Source organism: Anopheles darlingi, chromosome 2 (assembly GCF_943734745.1).
Source record: "Anopheles darlingi chromosome 2, idAnoDarlMG_H_01, whole genome shotgun sequence".
Taxonomy (NCBI): domain Eukaryota; kingdom Metazoa; phylum Arthropoda; class Insecta; order Diptera; family Culicidae; genus Anopheles; species Anopheles darlingi.
Genome location: NC_064874.1, coordinates 26,581,903 through 26,597,706, shown reverse-complemented (window position 1 = coordinate 26,597,706; position 15,804 = coordinate 26,581,903). Strand labels below are relative to the sequence as shown.

Here is a 15,804-nt window from a genome sequence, read left to right as displayed (position 1 = left end):
AACACCACATCCACACGTCGTAGTAGCTGTTGACCTTTGCCATTCATCACCTCAAACACCTTGAGATGGATTCGGGTTGCTCCAGCGGAATTAATGCCTCCCCTAGTTGTAAACAGTGACCAGCGAGTCCTGCAGGTCCGGTCGTGTGTGTGGATGAACCTATCACGATGTGTTGGACGATTAAAAAAAAGAAGTAAAAGAAACTTCACGGAACCGGCACTCACTGGCAACGATGGGCGCGCATGTGGCACTCAACGGCAGAGTTCAGGTCGTGTCGACCACACCACAGGACGATGCTAGTGCGCACGAGCAGTAGTGGAAGCTGCGAGTCGTGGCCTATGGCGTGAGTGTCTCCGAGAGCGTCCGAGAATCGTGGCCACCGTCGTGTCCCCCTTCCCTATTTTCTCCAACTTTAGGGCCCACTGGTGAGTCCGTTGCTGGCCCAGTTTTCCCGGCGAACCCACCCACCCGTGGAATTGGTGGGATTTCGGGTATTTTCTCCATCGGGCGACTCGGTCGTCAGTTGGAAAACGACTGCCGTCGCGTACACCGTACCGTACAGGCGACGTCACGCTTGACACGCTTCACGTCTGGACCGCCGTGTGCTAGTGTCCGCCACCCTCTCTCCCCTTTGGTTTTGCGGCGAAAATTGGTGGTCCGTTCGAACCGAGGGGCCGAGGGCGTCCGGGCATTCCGGCCACTTCTTGGACCTTGTGCGTGGTGCCAAAGGTAAGAACACACACGCACGAAGGGAGTGACGAAAGCGGAGGCGAAACCGGTGCGGAATCTCCCTCGGAACAAGTGGCCACGGGGCAATCGGGCCGGCCTAGCGGTCACCAACGGAATGTTCCGAATTCTCTCGGTTTTTGACAGCTTGGTCGTAGCACGCGAACGAAAAGCGTAGAAAAATCTTTCCAAATCGATCACGCTGCTTCAGCATCCCTGTCAATAGTGCGCTAATACAGTCCCTGAGCTGTCAATAAGTGTGTTGGTGTGCGTTGGAAAGGACGAAAGTGAAGCCGACGGTCGCTCGGTTGGTTGGTTGGTTGACGGTGTTACGATAAGTTTGCTGTCTGTGGGCATTGGTGCGTTTGTAAGTGTGTTCGTGTGTGTGTGTGTGTGTGTGTGTGTGTGTCCTGGCACTCTAAGAGGCCAGTCCTGTGAGCAGGGACCTCGCCAACCAGGCGGAACGTTCTGATCGCGTGTTTTGGTCTTTCGATGCCTTCGAAAGTGTGATAACTTCCGTTTCCTGTAGAAAGTTGGTGTGTGGAAAACAGACCGGAAATGGCACAGATAAAGAGAGAGATAGGGAGAGCGAAAGAGAGAGAGAGAGCGAGTGAGAGCTGCACGGAATGCGGAAAGAGAGAACCAAGCAGCAGCAGCAGCAGCGCGCGTGGAGCGAGAAGTTTGTTTTCAATCAAACGGTGTCAGTGTGCTTCTCCATCGGCCCCCAAATGGCCACTACACCAACCAACGCAACGCAGTGTGTATGTATGTGTAGGAGCGTATGTGCGCATGGATTGCGATGGGTGTGAGCGTGTGTATGAGGCGTGTACGAGGTGTGTACCGTGGGAGCCGTAGGGATCCCGGTACCGACCAGCAGTCCAGCAGTCCAGAGAGCAGGATTCGGCTGGCGTTTAGAAAAATCGATGCTAATGAATAATTAACTATGCCCGTTCGTTCGCTTCGTGCTCCGTGGATGCTCGTGGATGCTCTAGTTGCGCACGGATAGTGCCGTGCTGTGCTGTGCTGTGCTGTGACCTGCTTTTGGAGCACCAGTACCAGCACCGGCAGCGCAGGACCCTCGAAAGCGAGGCGCTCATCCGTTACGGTTGGTTCAGGGATCGATCCGCTGCTACACCGGGACCGGACGGACCAACCGACCGGGCCACTGTTCGAGGGTTGCGAATGTGTTGCAATGTGTGAGCTTTGCCATGCATCCGGTATGTGTGTTTCCGGTTCAGTTCGTGGCCTTCACAGAGCGAGAGAGCGAGAAAGAGGGAGAGGGAAAGTGTGTGAAAAGAGGGCAAACAAGTCGTAAAGTGGTTCGTTCACCGGAACAGGGGAGGAATCCGTGGTTAATGGAGTGCACTCTGGACTGTCCTGTACCGCCAGGAATAGGTGTCCTGCTTCTGCTGCTGCTCCTAGGTACCTTGGACTAAGACGATGACGACGACCGTGAACTTCACGCATGCCTACGCTTTCGAAGCCCTCAACGGCTACTGTACGTGTCCTCGTGTGTATGTGTGTGTGTGTCTGTTGGTATCTATTCTGGCCGATTGACCTTACAAGTTGAAGCATACCACGACCTAGAGCGATCAGCGGAGTGAGCCTACCACTACCTTCACAACGGTAATGTGTCAGTGAAGGTCATTTTCTTTTCAAGAACGCCGGCTTGTGCGGGCGATAGAATATGTCTACCACAGAGTGTCCAGCACCAGCATCGCCTAATCCATCATCAGCACCACCACAAACGTAGCACCATACCGGCTAGTGACGTACCGTGGGACACACAACAAGACACTTGGGGAGCCCGGGGTGAACCTAGCAGACCGAGAAAAACCAAAACAAAACAGTATAAAGAGAGAGAGAGAGAGTGAAGGAAAAAGTTTTCCCGGCCGGGCGGTTGAGCAAATTCGTAGGAAATGCCCACCTGCACGACCTGCAGTGGACAGACACAGGGGCGAAGTGACGAGGTAGAGACAAAACTGACAGTCAGACAGAGTGACAGTTGCGAAGACAAAACACGGTGCTGAACAAGCGGGGAGAGTGCGATCCCGAAAAGTGATTCAATTATGCTGGAAATGCTTTTGAATAAATTACAATAAATTTCGGTTCCGGACCACGGGCACCGCTACCGACGACGGTGGCGATCCGGTCCAGCAGAGAGAGAGAATGAGAGAGAGAGAGAAGACAGTGGCATCGACAGCTCGCGACCACACAAACCCGCATGCCCGCAACACCAGGTCCCTTTAGACACCAAGAGGTTTTTGCCGTGAGAAACAGAAAAATAGAGCGAGCAGCAGGACGGTGAAGACGTACGCGTGAATCTGGCGTGGAAAAAAACAAGAAAAACACTCCCCAAAAACCATCCCCAGACACGGTGGCACACGGTAGAGACACACACACAGCCGGACAAACACCCGACCAAGGGAGTCCTTCGATCCGGTGGCGATAAAATGGTTATCCATCTTGCGCCTTGTCGCGATTCGATTTTTTCGGATCGGATCTACGACCAGCAATCCGTTGTTTTTTTTGTCCTCCCGATGGTTGCTGGTCAATTGATTTAGATTGCAACAACCACATCAACAACAACAACAACAGCAACAACGGACACCTCGGAATCGAAGGGATTATCGTGTTGAAAAACATTTGTCTTGCAAAATAAAAATCCCACTCATCGCTGGCTAGTGGTGGCCGATGGAACAATCTGGATTTTTCCGCTGCAATGCACGAGTTTTCCCATTTCCCGACACACGATAAGGGCTCCACGTTGGTGTGCGCACCTTCAGTTGAAATGATTTTTTACTTTTGCGCTGGAATCTGACGGGGATAAGGATGATGATGATGATGATACGTATGGTGCGGGACTTGTCTGTTATCCTCCGCACGTCACTGAGGAAGCTTCTGGCGTGCATGTGTCACCAGAGCTTAATTGTGGCCCTCGGCCGGATAATAATTCATTTACGCAAGTGATGTTACGTCCTCGCGGTGTGTGCGCTCCCTTCGTCTCTCTCTCTCTTTCTCTGCGAGCTACCTTTACATAAGGTTCAAGGTAAGGGATGAAAAATGGCGTATCTCGAACGAGAGAGTATCCTTCCTTCCGGGCACCGGGTGACGTTGTTGATGAAGGTGTTTTTGTCACCCTCGAAACCTAACCTCAGTGAAGCTCTCCGTACCGTAAACATGACCGAAGAGGAGAGGAACCGGCGGACGGGATTATGTTGTAGTCCTGGCCATTTTTATTTCGGTTATTCGCTTCGCCACGGTTGACGCTTGGAGGGTTTTTTGTTTTTTTTTTTTAGGACCTCCTTACGCACTAAGCATACGGTGTCCTTCCTTTCTATGCGCCATCTTGCTACTATTAACGGAGGGAGATCGGTAAAACAATAATTGGCGAAGGACAACGCTCGGATTCAATCCGTTATCCATCAACCCTAGGGGGAGGCCTTGCCGAGACCATTAATGGGGAGTACATCTGAAACAGATCAGGGCACGGTGCCAGTGCCAGGCGACCAAGGTTTGCCTAATTACGTTTTCATGGACCCTCGCTAACGGCTAGAGGTGTGCATTAGTTCTGCTGTTGTGTGTCTTCGTCTGCTGAGCACCAGCCCATAGACTCACTGGCACAAATAAACGCAACAAAAAAGCGCAGGAAAAACCATTTCCCCTAGCAGGAGAACTGACTTTTGTTTGGGACCGCAGGACTCAGCAAAACAAAAAAAAAACTCCAACACAAAAACCGGAGAAAAGCAAGAAAAGGATAAGGAGCCGCTTCATCGGTTTGTGAATCTGGATCAAATTAGCAGAGTCCGAGGGAAAGAAAGAGATGGAGATAGGAAGCAGGCAGGACAACGGACTTCGACGAACAGATGGATCAGATTGAGGGAAACCTGCTGCCGTCGGTCGGCAGAACCAAAAGTTTTGTTGATTATTTTAGCCCCGAAGGATTACGGAAGGATCAGATAGAAAGAGAGCGCGAGGGAGCGCGAGCTAGAGAGAGAGAGAAAGAGAGAGAGAGAGGAAGAAAAAAAAAGAAACAAACTGGTTGGTTGATTTAACCTCACATTTGCCTCGGAGCGTTCCGTCAACCGGAGAACTTATTCAGAACCGAGGATTTCTCTTGTGTCACGGCCGTTCCTGGCCGGTCTAGGTTGCCAGCCGGAAGCAATGACATGACGGACAGTGGGCTTTGGCGATGCGCTAAGCTAAGCGGTCACACATACACACACACACATACGCTCACCATTCAAAAGACGATAGCCAGCTTCAGGGTGAGGGATTTTCAAAACTTTCTCTCCAAAACCATGCGGCAACGATGCAGCTCAATCGGTCCGGCTAGAGACCGCACATGGAGAACCGTGGCCGTGCAGAAGGGTGGCCACCCCACCCCATCCCACCGGCGGGTGTCCGAATGAATGATTAATCCCAAATCCCGTTCGGTTGCCGCGTCTGGGCGTGAGGCGCACCCATAGAGCTGGTGCCAAGCTGCAAGCTCACGGCTTAGCACGTCCGGCGCGGGTTCGGAACGTGGTTTTTTTTTTGGTGAGGGACACTTTCCCGCAGCAGTTGGTCTATTCCAGGGGAAGCCAGAGAAAAAATAACGAAGAATGTTTCCACCATTCATCCGACGTGTGATCCGGTGGTTGGTGGTGGTGGTGATGATGAGCGTGGTTGAAAGGGTCGAATGTGGTCGAAGCGAGTGCTTACGAGAGTGGATCCGTCCGTGTGTGTGTGTGTGTGTGTGTTTGATGGATCAAACGGTCGGAGAGGACGGCGCTGGATTAAACCCTCCGTTTGTTAGCAATTATATGAGTCGACAGCAGCAGCAGCTGTCAAAGTCAAGGCCAACCGACCGACTAACCGACTACTAACCGGCTAACCAATCCTAGGCAATCCGTTTTGGGGAGGCCACGGCGGGACCTTTTATCCCGCGCGCGGTTTCGTCCGCTAATCGTAAAACCCTTTTTCGTTCATTCCGTTTTTTTTCGCCTTTTTCCCAACCACTTTCCATCAGCGTAGGCTACGCGCAGAGTGGAGCGTAGAGTGCGAATGGTAGAGAGATCTATCATCATCATCATCCCAGTAGACCTCGCCGCGGCAGTTCCATGAAGACATCAAAGGTGAAAAGTGAACTGCGCGGATGAGACCACCGTAAACCGCAACCGTGTCCGCGAGTGTATTCATCAGATCGCGCGTGCGTGCGTGTGTGTGTGTGTGTGCGACCGTTTGTCTGTGTGTGTGTGTGCTCGAGTGCGTGGGTGCACGGCACAAGAAAAGCGAATAGAAAATGAAGCTTCCGTGGATGTAGCGTGGCGAGTGGCGAGTGAGCTTGAACCAGCCCCAAACCAGCTTGAAGCTGTCGAGCAGAGTAGGCTGCTTACGGTGTGTGTGTGTGTGTGTGTGTGCCTGTGTGCCGTAGCACCGGAAATCGGATAACATATTATGCTGCGCAAAAAAGTAAATGACGGAAAACGGTGGCACGAATCTAACGACGAGCAGCAGCAACAGCAGCAACAGTGAGTGAGTAAGTGGCTAGGAGTGTTGTAGGTGGACACACACACTCCCGCTCACATACACAGTAGTGCTGTGCAAGTGCTGTGAGGAGGAGCAGCAGCATCAGAGCACCTCTACTCGGCCTACTTGGTGTTTCGCTCAAGGTGCCTCACCGTCCACCATCTGCCCTTGGCAAAAGGCGGCAAGTAATTGTCCATCGGCCCGAAAATCCGCGTACGTTCATCTTTGTGTGTGTGTGTGTTTATTTGCGAGTTGGTGCGTGTGCCTGCGTATGTGTGTAGATGTGTATTCCGGACATCAAGGCCGTTACTGCCACGCCAAACCGAGTACCAGGCATCAAAGGTAAAAGCATTTCGTGTTTTGGGGCTAAACAGTAAGGGAGTGAAAGAGAGAGAGAGAGAGAGAGAGAGGGAGTGAGATAGCCTGGGCGTATGTTTCGCAAGGATTTTCTTTACATCCTCCCACTTACTTACACCAACCACACCCTCGCCCTGACGCCCACTCCTTGGCTGTATATCTTCCCCCCTCTCGACCGCCAGAACCGGATCCAGGGGTTCTTCGCAAATGGGCGCCATTGCCCGGACTCGAGGCCATCACGCGAACAGGTCCTTCATCCTGACCGTTGGCAGGCAGCTGCCGGCAGGTTAGCAGAGGGTTTATGGCATTTTATTACGGGATGCGCTGTGTGTGTGTGTGTGTGTGCGTGTGTGGGTTTGTTGGGCAGAAGGAGGGGAAGGGGTTATGAGGTTGGCGAACAAAATGGCCCATCTTCCACCTCCTCCTCAAGCCTTGCCGCGTTGCCCCTTCCCATGTTCTGACGAGCGACGGCGAACTCGGTTTTGGTCAATAACCGGTACTTGGAAGCAATTTGGAAGATTGGATGGACTTCGAAGGCAGGCTTCGAGGGTACGAAAGCGAGCGAACGAGCGAGCGAGCGAGCATAGGACCGGTTGCAAATAGCTTTAAGTTGGTGCGCTGATTTGTGTGGCTCGCAGAGATATGCACCATCCTGCGGTCGATGGCTACGTAGCGATGGTTAAAGGCTTGGCGAACGATTTTCGACCGAGTGAGCTACCAGGCGGCTCCATCTGCAGAGAAACGAGAACGGAGAATTCGCGTATGCTGAGGATGCTGCCACAATGTTGTTTCTAGCAGCTCACGGACAACTGGTTGGCCTGGGATGGGAAAGTGTAAAGCTCCTCTCTGTAACCGTTCCATGTTCCAAGACAAATGTTCTCCTTCTTGCTCAAGACCCCAAAGAATCCAATAATCAAATGGCTCACGCCTTCTCGTTGAACGAATTCATTGTATGTTACTGTCACGGACACGATTTCCCTTCACGCCATCGACCGTGATGCTGCCCGCGTCAGATCGCAGCCAATGAGTCTTAATTAAATAGCCAACGACGCGGTCCGTTTCTTCCACTTCTTGGCCTCCAGTAAGCGCCAGTTCCGTAGGTCCGTCGTGCTGGTCTTGCGTTTTTCCGACAATTTAATTGTCGGAACGCACAGACATAATCGTACAAACTGGTGGACAAGGCACGTAACGGGCTGGGAATCGAATTTGAATTTGAACGCCCCACCCCGGAACACTGGTCCAGCTTTCATGACACCGAGAGCTCACCGGAGAACGTCTCCGGTCTCAGGCACCTCAAATGAGCGTTTGATTACAGCGTGCGGGGATCGCGATCGGAATCGAAATTGTGTTCGATTGCCAATTAGTTGATTCGCAATTTAAAACCACTCGTCCGCGAAGGTCCACGGCTCTGGCTCTCGGGTTCCCATTTTAGACGCTTTACGGGGTCCGGATCCACCTTCCAGGATTCTTTGGTCATGTCTCGGGATTGTCTTTCCTGGTGTGACGCTTTCACAGGTTACACGATGATGATCATTCGATCTGTCTAGTGCTAATGAGAGAGGGGGAAAATCTCCGAAACCAAAAACCGAAATTCCAGCCGACAGCACATTCCACATCTTGATGGGCGTGTCATAACACCGGGCACCACCACCGGGTTTCGCCTTCTTTTCGTTTGTCAAACAGCTGCTCTTTGAATCTTGTGTGCCACGGAAGGGGCCCGGGGAGGTATTCCTCGAAAAAATATTGACCAAATTTGTTTCAAGCTGCTGCTGTTGCTACTGCTGCTGGTGCTGGTGCTAAAGGTATACCACAGTGAAAACCCTGGAGCAGCATGCCTGTCACCAAGGGCACACGGTGTCACGGTGAACGCTGCTCGGCATACGATTTCACCTCGATTAACGAGTCGCATGCCAAGGGGCCGACGGAGGTGCCAGGTTCCCTGGGAGCGCTTGGAGAGAAAATTGAATCGTTAATTAATTTCCCAGCCCCCTCGCCCCAAACGAAGCCCTCCCACGTGCCGTGTCGCTCTACAGACGGTCGCTTCGGTTCGGGGCCGTAAAATGCTTGCCAGGGTAAGGCATTCGCTTCTAGCGCTCGTTCATCGTTCGGTTTTTTGGTGCGCCACCGGATGATGATGGTTCCCAGGATTTTAAGGGGCGGGTAGTGGGGGTGGTGGTGGTAGGCGAGCAGCTATGACGCAGGCACTGGCACTGGCACTGGCACTGGGTTATTTGTTTTTCCCGCCGATGGTTTATTATTTTTCCGCTTGCTTTGCGCTGCGCCCGTGGAGCTGGATGACCTCCGTGCTCCGTGGCCTTTTCCGAGGCCTCCGCTACGACCGGTTGGAGCATGAGCGCTCCACAGCAGCACAGCCCGTTCGGGTGCTGGGGTTCAATTGCTCGGAAAAAAATCGAACCAAGAAGCCTTTCACTAATCACAAACAAGTTGCCGGCGGTGGCCGATGGCGCCAATGGATTGGAAACGATTTATGAATTTTGATTTATTCCTCCCGCACCCGTAAGCGTTTCCCTCTCAGTTGTATTTGAGGATCGAGTTTCATGCCTTAAAGTTGACTTTAATCCAGGATCCCTACGAGGGCACTGGGGGGAGTCAAACGCTGCCAACACCTGCAGCAGCCCGGCCTTAGGCTCTGTGGAATCGGAAAATCCACCCCGACAAAACCCACTCCCGGCAGGTGGTGGCAAGCCGCCAGTGGCACACGTGATAATGGCCATGGCGCAATGGCGCCGATAAGCAGTTGAAATTACACCCGCGAGATGAATTGGGAATTTAATTAATGTATATCGTGGGGAAGGGGGGTGCGAAAGGGCGCGGAAGGAATGGCCGTGGAATGCGCCGGGCGTCAAGAGCTGTAAAGCTTCGCGCCCCAGAACGTGCTTACTGGCACGTCAGGTATCCGTGGACGTTGATAGTTTCCTTCTCGTTCACCGGGACGGCTTTTCACTTTCACAACCGCCCGTGCGTCCGTGCGCGCCCCAGTTTCCCATTTTCTTTTGATGTCCCAACGCAGCGTCGGTTGCCTGATGAGGCGGCGAGTCCTCGTGAGCCCTGGAATGTTCGTCCGCCGCGGCGGGGTGAAGCTAGTGATGATTTTGAATGAAAGTTGATCAGAGATGAAGGCGCTGCTATGATGCTCTATTCTGATTCGCTTGGTTTTTGGCCGAATGGGTTGAGATATTTGAGGAAGGAACGAACGTTCGAGAGATTCATTCGCTCGTTGGATCAGGGGCGAATTGTCGATCGCAAATGGATTTGCAATCAGCAGCAGCACCAGCATTGAGAGGAATGAAGCCTATCATAGCACCTGCTAGGTTTGAATGCTTTTGTGGAAGAGGCTTAAAATGGTAAAGGTGTTCGTTCTCTTCTGTATTTACCTTCACCAATCGAAAGACGAAATATGTAGATAAAGGATAGCGGATCATTAAAAGGCTCACCTTGGTAACAGGGAACGGTGCCTTTTGAATTATCAAAGCATTTCGAAACTATTTACTCTTGAAATCTTGTGCACCAAATTGCCTCAATATCTTCAAGAAATACCAAACCAAGTGTGTTGACTACTACCTTCGCCAAATTCTCACAACTCTCAGCGCTTCGTTTGCACAGCCCTTTTTTTCCTACTGCACCACGCAGATGCTCGCCCGGGGTTGGGAAAATATCATTTCCATCCCAGGGGCGGGGCCTCCCCGGGTTTTGTGTGTGTGATCATTTTATTTGTTTTTCTCGCCGCGATAAATCAAATTACGGCGCAAGGGAAATCAGTGGCGAATTGTTTTGCGACACAGTCGCCCCAGCGTTCCAACATTCCCACTAAACGTACAACGCCAGCGATGCAGCACATTATGGAGCATATTAAATTATGTTTCACGCGTGTCGCTCCCACGTTCGCCAAACGGTACAGCACCGTCCCAGATTCCCCACAGCATTAGCCGCGATTCAATTACAAATGCTGTGCTTCAGTGCGCATCGGATATTCTGTTTAAAAAAAATAGTCAATTTTACACACCGCGTGGACTTTATACTCACGTGGCTCTGTGTGTATGTGTGTGTGTCCGAGGTGGTAGCACTTCCGGTGTGGTACAATTGCAATTGCGTTTCCACTATTAGTTTCCGACAATGAGCGCAGGACGCGAGCGTTGCTCCAGGGGAGAAAAACATAAAACCACAATGGCCACCACCATCCCCGGGGGCGGTAGGGAACGGAGTTTGAGGGTCATTTGTCCTGCGACCTACTGAACACCTCATCGACACACACACACTCGCACGCACACACTCGGTGTCCTCCCCCCCCTCCAGGGGCAATCTAATTCAACTTTATCGGATCATTTATTTCTGCACGGCACGCGCCCGATTGGTCGTTATCACCGATCGGTCATTCTCGGCAGTTCGAGCACCCATTTCCGGGTTCGAGTGGTTCAGAAGGCGGAGTGAAGGGATGGGATAGCAGGGTGTGGTGGTGGTCCATTTGTCACGTAGCCCTCGAGCCCCACTACCTCATTCGCGATAGCGCACCAGACCAGACAAATAACGATCGGAAATGTGGTCAAATAACCATGACATAATTAGAGAAATTCGCGGTGACCGCCGGCGTGGCCGCGGCTTCGGAGTGGAGTGGAGTGGAGTGAGGGGTGGCTCATTTTATCCCAATCAAACCGACACCCTCACCTCGAGCAGGACGACTCGGTGGAATCAATGATGCGCCGCGTAATTTCGCTTCCATCGCTTCCAGTCTTCAATTCAAGGCCTCTCTCTCTCTCTTTCTTACTCTCCTGGGGGATGATGGTTTCCGGTTGTTTGCGGTTCCCATCCCCCCATCCCCGTCGTTGCGAACCTCGATTGAAACCGCGCGCTTTATGCTCCTTTCGCCATTAACGAACGAACTGATTTGACATCATGGTGTCGCCGAGGGGTGGTGTGGTGTGGTGTGGTGTGGTGTGGCGTGAAAAAACATTCGCACCCCCTTTGCCGGGGAGGGTGATAAAAACCCTTCCCCTTCCCCCCCCCTTCATCTCCTCCCCTGTTGCCACTCGTTTACTCTTTTCCGTTCTTTTCTTACTCCGTTGTTTATTATCTCGGTGTTTATGTGTGCTATGTGTATGTCTATGTTTTGTATGTCGTCGTCGTCGTCGTCGTCGTCGCAGTTGCCATTGGGGTTGCCCAGGGTAAACACATGGCCTCCGGGTACAAAGGGGTTGCAGCAGGTCTTCCCTCACTCGCCCCAACCCCCCAAACACCACCACCATCACGACGGTATTTGTTGCTTTTGTAATGCGAACGAGCGCGCGCGGAAATTGGTGTGTGTGTAAGGGAAGGCGTGAAGTGGATGTGAGGGGGGCATCCGATGCCACCGGAGACGCCCGTCCGCAAGTTGTCTCCTGGGGTAATGAAGATTGCTCCGAATTATCCGCGTGTTCATCGCCTCGGTTCGGTCGGAGGGGTGATTCAACCGATGGGATTCGAGCGTGCACACATACACGTGAAGCACACAGCAACACATCATGGCACTACGCACCTGCCTACCATGAAATAAGGCGGGCGGCGGGACACAGTACCGAGCGTTTGTCAAAAGGATTCCCACGAGAAGTCGCATGATGACACCATAATGCGTGTGTGTGTGGGGGAGGTTTTTTTTTGCGCTTGGTAGATGGATTGCCATGGATGGCAGAGGATCTAGCAGAAAAAAATACTCCCTTTGACTCGCTCGACGGGGGTGTAAATGTGTGATGGATGGAGCAAAACATCGGCATGTCACGAGCCATCTCATCTCTCACGAGTGATGTTTGTGCCCTTGAATGGTATCATTCAGCGAACATTGGCCTCGATCACAACAAAAGCACCCTTGCACAACATGGTTCGGCTTGCCATTTGCTCCGAAAATTGATAGTTTAATACAATTCTGATGATAAGCGTAAAACATAATAACTCCCCTCGATAGAACCGATCACTAGCACTTTGATTGTGTCCCAATGTTGCAGCTAGTGTCTCCAGTTGCTTCTATTTAAAATATTTCATATTATATATATTAAAATATAAAATTTTATCTATCGCTTTCCATGATGCTAAGGTGTTGATTCGAAGCATAGCAGATCGAAAGCATCTGACGCCAAACTGCATTCCCTTCGAAACATGTGCACGCCCTCGAAAAGGTCCCTCGAATCGTGTCTCTGCTCAAGTCAATTTGCAACCGTAACCATCTTAACCTTTGGCGAACACACCTGCACCATTCTAATTCCACAATGCTTTCCGTAGCATTGGCCATTCAAATCCGATGCCCGATGATGAGTGTTCGCGCACCGGTTGCGAAATTATGCTGACGATGCTGAGGAGGGAAAAACGGGAGCCAAATACCTATCAAGGTGACGAGAGAGAGCGAGAGATCGAGAGAGGGGCAACCCTCTAATAATCGTCTCTAACTCGAGCACGAGCGCGCACAATAATCATGGCCGACGTCATGGCATCGAGTTTCTTGTGCGGAGATCCCTTCGCGTACGTCATCGCGAGCGTCATCATCATCATCATCATCATCGGCTTCGCGGGGAGGTGGACGTTATTATTCCACTACACCACTATAGTGGCTGCCCTACCCACTCTTCCTTTCCACTCCGCAAACCTTAAGCATTCGATCGGCACCTTTCCTTTTTCGTGCGCCAAAGGAATCCTTCCAAGGATGCGCTTCTCTCTCTCTCTCTTTCTCTCGTTTTTGTTGACTTCCTCCTCGCCCTCCTTCTCTTTAATGTCCTCACAAAGTGTGCTCGCGCCGGCGGTTCTATTGGTGCGCTTGGCCATCATTTGTGTTGCTTCGTTTGCTGGTTGGAGAAAAAAAAGGGAAAAGATGAAATTCTTTTATGAATCACACGAGACGAAGGGCACAGTGACGGGGAAGAGGGGGTGCATGCCACCTCTCCCTGCTCTTCCCTCTCTCCTTCCGTCAGTCCACCAAGTCGTTAAGGCGTCCTTCTCGCACACCGGGCATGTTGTGCCGCCGCCGTTGTGATGATTATTTTTTATGTTTTTTAATACATAATCCACCGGGCTACGGTCCCCCAGCCTGGCGTGTAACGGTTGTTTGTGCGCGTATGTGTGTGTGTGTGCGGGAGTGGGGGTTGTTTTGTGGTTTCGGATGGAATATGGTGCTCATGCTTCGCGTCCCCTTCGCGTCTAGTGCTTTTGGGTGGAAGGGTGGAGTGGAGGGCCAAGGGAGAGGAAGCTTTGATTGGGGTGGTACCGCTCGCGCGATGGTCTTCGCGAATGCCAGCGTGGCATGACCGACGGACCGGCCACGGAACGGAAACGGAATCCAGGATAATGACACGCAAGGGACTTGTTTCAAGTGGTGCTCGGGAAAACAACAACCGCCAACTCCCAAGTGTAGGGGACGAGCGCGCCCTTCCCTTCCCTTCCCTTCCCTACCTCCGTGTCCACCCCACGGTCCACCGGTCATCGTCGTTGGTGTGGTTGGTACGTCTCCTCCAAACCACGGAACGCTTTCGCTCGAGTAGTTTCTTTATCGCGACAATTTTCCTTATAATTCGCCTCGCCTCGCACCACCCACTCCCGTGGGCGAGTAGCGTGACCATGCCGGGTCTCGTCCGACAGATGCGCTCGGATGGTGGTGGTGAGTTTATTGACTCGTGGTAAAATGGCGCGCACCACATTCTGGCAGCCAGTGCCAACCGGCAAAGCCCCGAGGATGCTCGAGGACGCTCGTCGTGTAGTGTAGTCGTCGCGCACCCCACCACCTCCTCCCCCTCTCGTTTTGGTTTGATAATCAAAATCATATTTTTACTACCCGCAATGTTGTGCTCGCGATGGTCTGGATGGAGTGAGGATGGATCTCATTAAAACCAGCCCGTGCAACCCGTGGCATGGGGCCCGTGGCCCGGGAATCGGGGGGGGGGGGGGGGGAGGTGCGGTGTCTCTTATTTCATTCCCGGTACACGGTATTGTGCATTCGCGGTTTGCAATTTAATTAAGCTAGGTACTATGTCGTGTGTTTTTGTGTGTGTGTTTGTGGTTCAGTACACACACACACACACACACACACTGGAGTGTCATCATCATCACTGGTGTGGTGTGTAGTCTAGTGCATTCTGGTGGTACCGTGCAAAAGGAAAAGAATTTCTTCCAACAAAACACGAGTGGAGAGTCCGTACATTGACACCGTCGAACATTGGTAACTGGACGACAAGATGGCGCAATAAATGAATGCAGTCCTGTCATTTCTCTCTTTTTTCCATTCGACGCTTCCAACAAAAAGGCAGACATCACTTGATATTTTGCGAATTTTAGCGAAGCCTTCTGGTTCTGTTTTGTAATGAGGCGTTGCAGTAGTAGCATCTCACTCACATCGTCTGGGTTGACATGTGCTTAAGCGAGCATTCAAAAGCAGCATTCTGGGGCCCAGGGCATTGAGACGCTTCTTTATAATGAGCCTTGATTAAGAGTACAACACTGCACCAGCGTTCCAGGGGGACCGTTTCAACCAGATCATCATAAAGTGAATCAACGAAGCCTGAAGCTGGAAAGAGATTGCCACCGACCAAAACCATTATAACGGCGGGACGGGAAGTGCCTGCGTGTGCCTGTAAAGTATAACTCGCAAACTGCGGCGGTAAAACTCTTTCGCAAATTTCGGCTATTTCAAAGTAATTTTTACTGTTATGACGCCCCTTTTTAAGCCTCATATGGGACGACGAGAGTGAGATTGAAAATCACTTTCTTTATAGCGATCCTTAATGCGCCCAGACACGGGGCAGAGGTGGCGGCGAGCAAGTTATTGGAATCGTATCTCGCTTAAACTGATGACACCCCAAAACATGGTTATCTTGTAGTAGTAGCAGCAGCAGCAGCTGAAGCATCGAGGCACCCCGGAGTCCGATAAGAGAAGCTACCAGCACTGATAGTGCAGACGGGAGCACCGACGCCATTTTGAGCCATATCCAATTTTCAGCATTTTATTTATCATCCGCCCGCCTGGCAGGCCAACACGGTGCTAGGGTGTGTGCGGTGGGAGACGGGGCTACTTCTCTCTGTTATAAAGCGACACACACACACACACACACAGTCACAGGCACCCCGTCAGAACAGTTGGGATATTTTGACAAGACAACCGTGCGCACAAGAGAGAAAGAGACAACGACGACGACGAAACGGAATCCGATCCAATAATATTTTATTAAACCATAACTTTTC

At 51.8% G+C, this 15,804-nt stretch overlaps 1 long non-coding RNA gene across 1 annotated transcript in view; it reads left to right on the top strand.

Moving 5' to 3' along the window:
- Nucleotides 1–622: 622 nt before the first annotated feature.
- LOC125948029 (uncharacterized) overlaps nucleotides 623–15,804 on the top strand; it is a 23,178-nt gene continuing 7,996 nt past the window's right edge. Inside the window, exons 1-2 of the long non-coding RNA XR_007468544.1 lie at nucleotides 623–729; nucleotides 5,743–6,579. This is a non-coding gene — a long non-coding RNA (uncharacterized LOC125948029). The remainder of the gene's footprint in view (nucleotides 730–5,742; nucleotides 6,580–15,804) is intronic.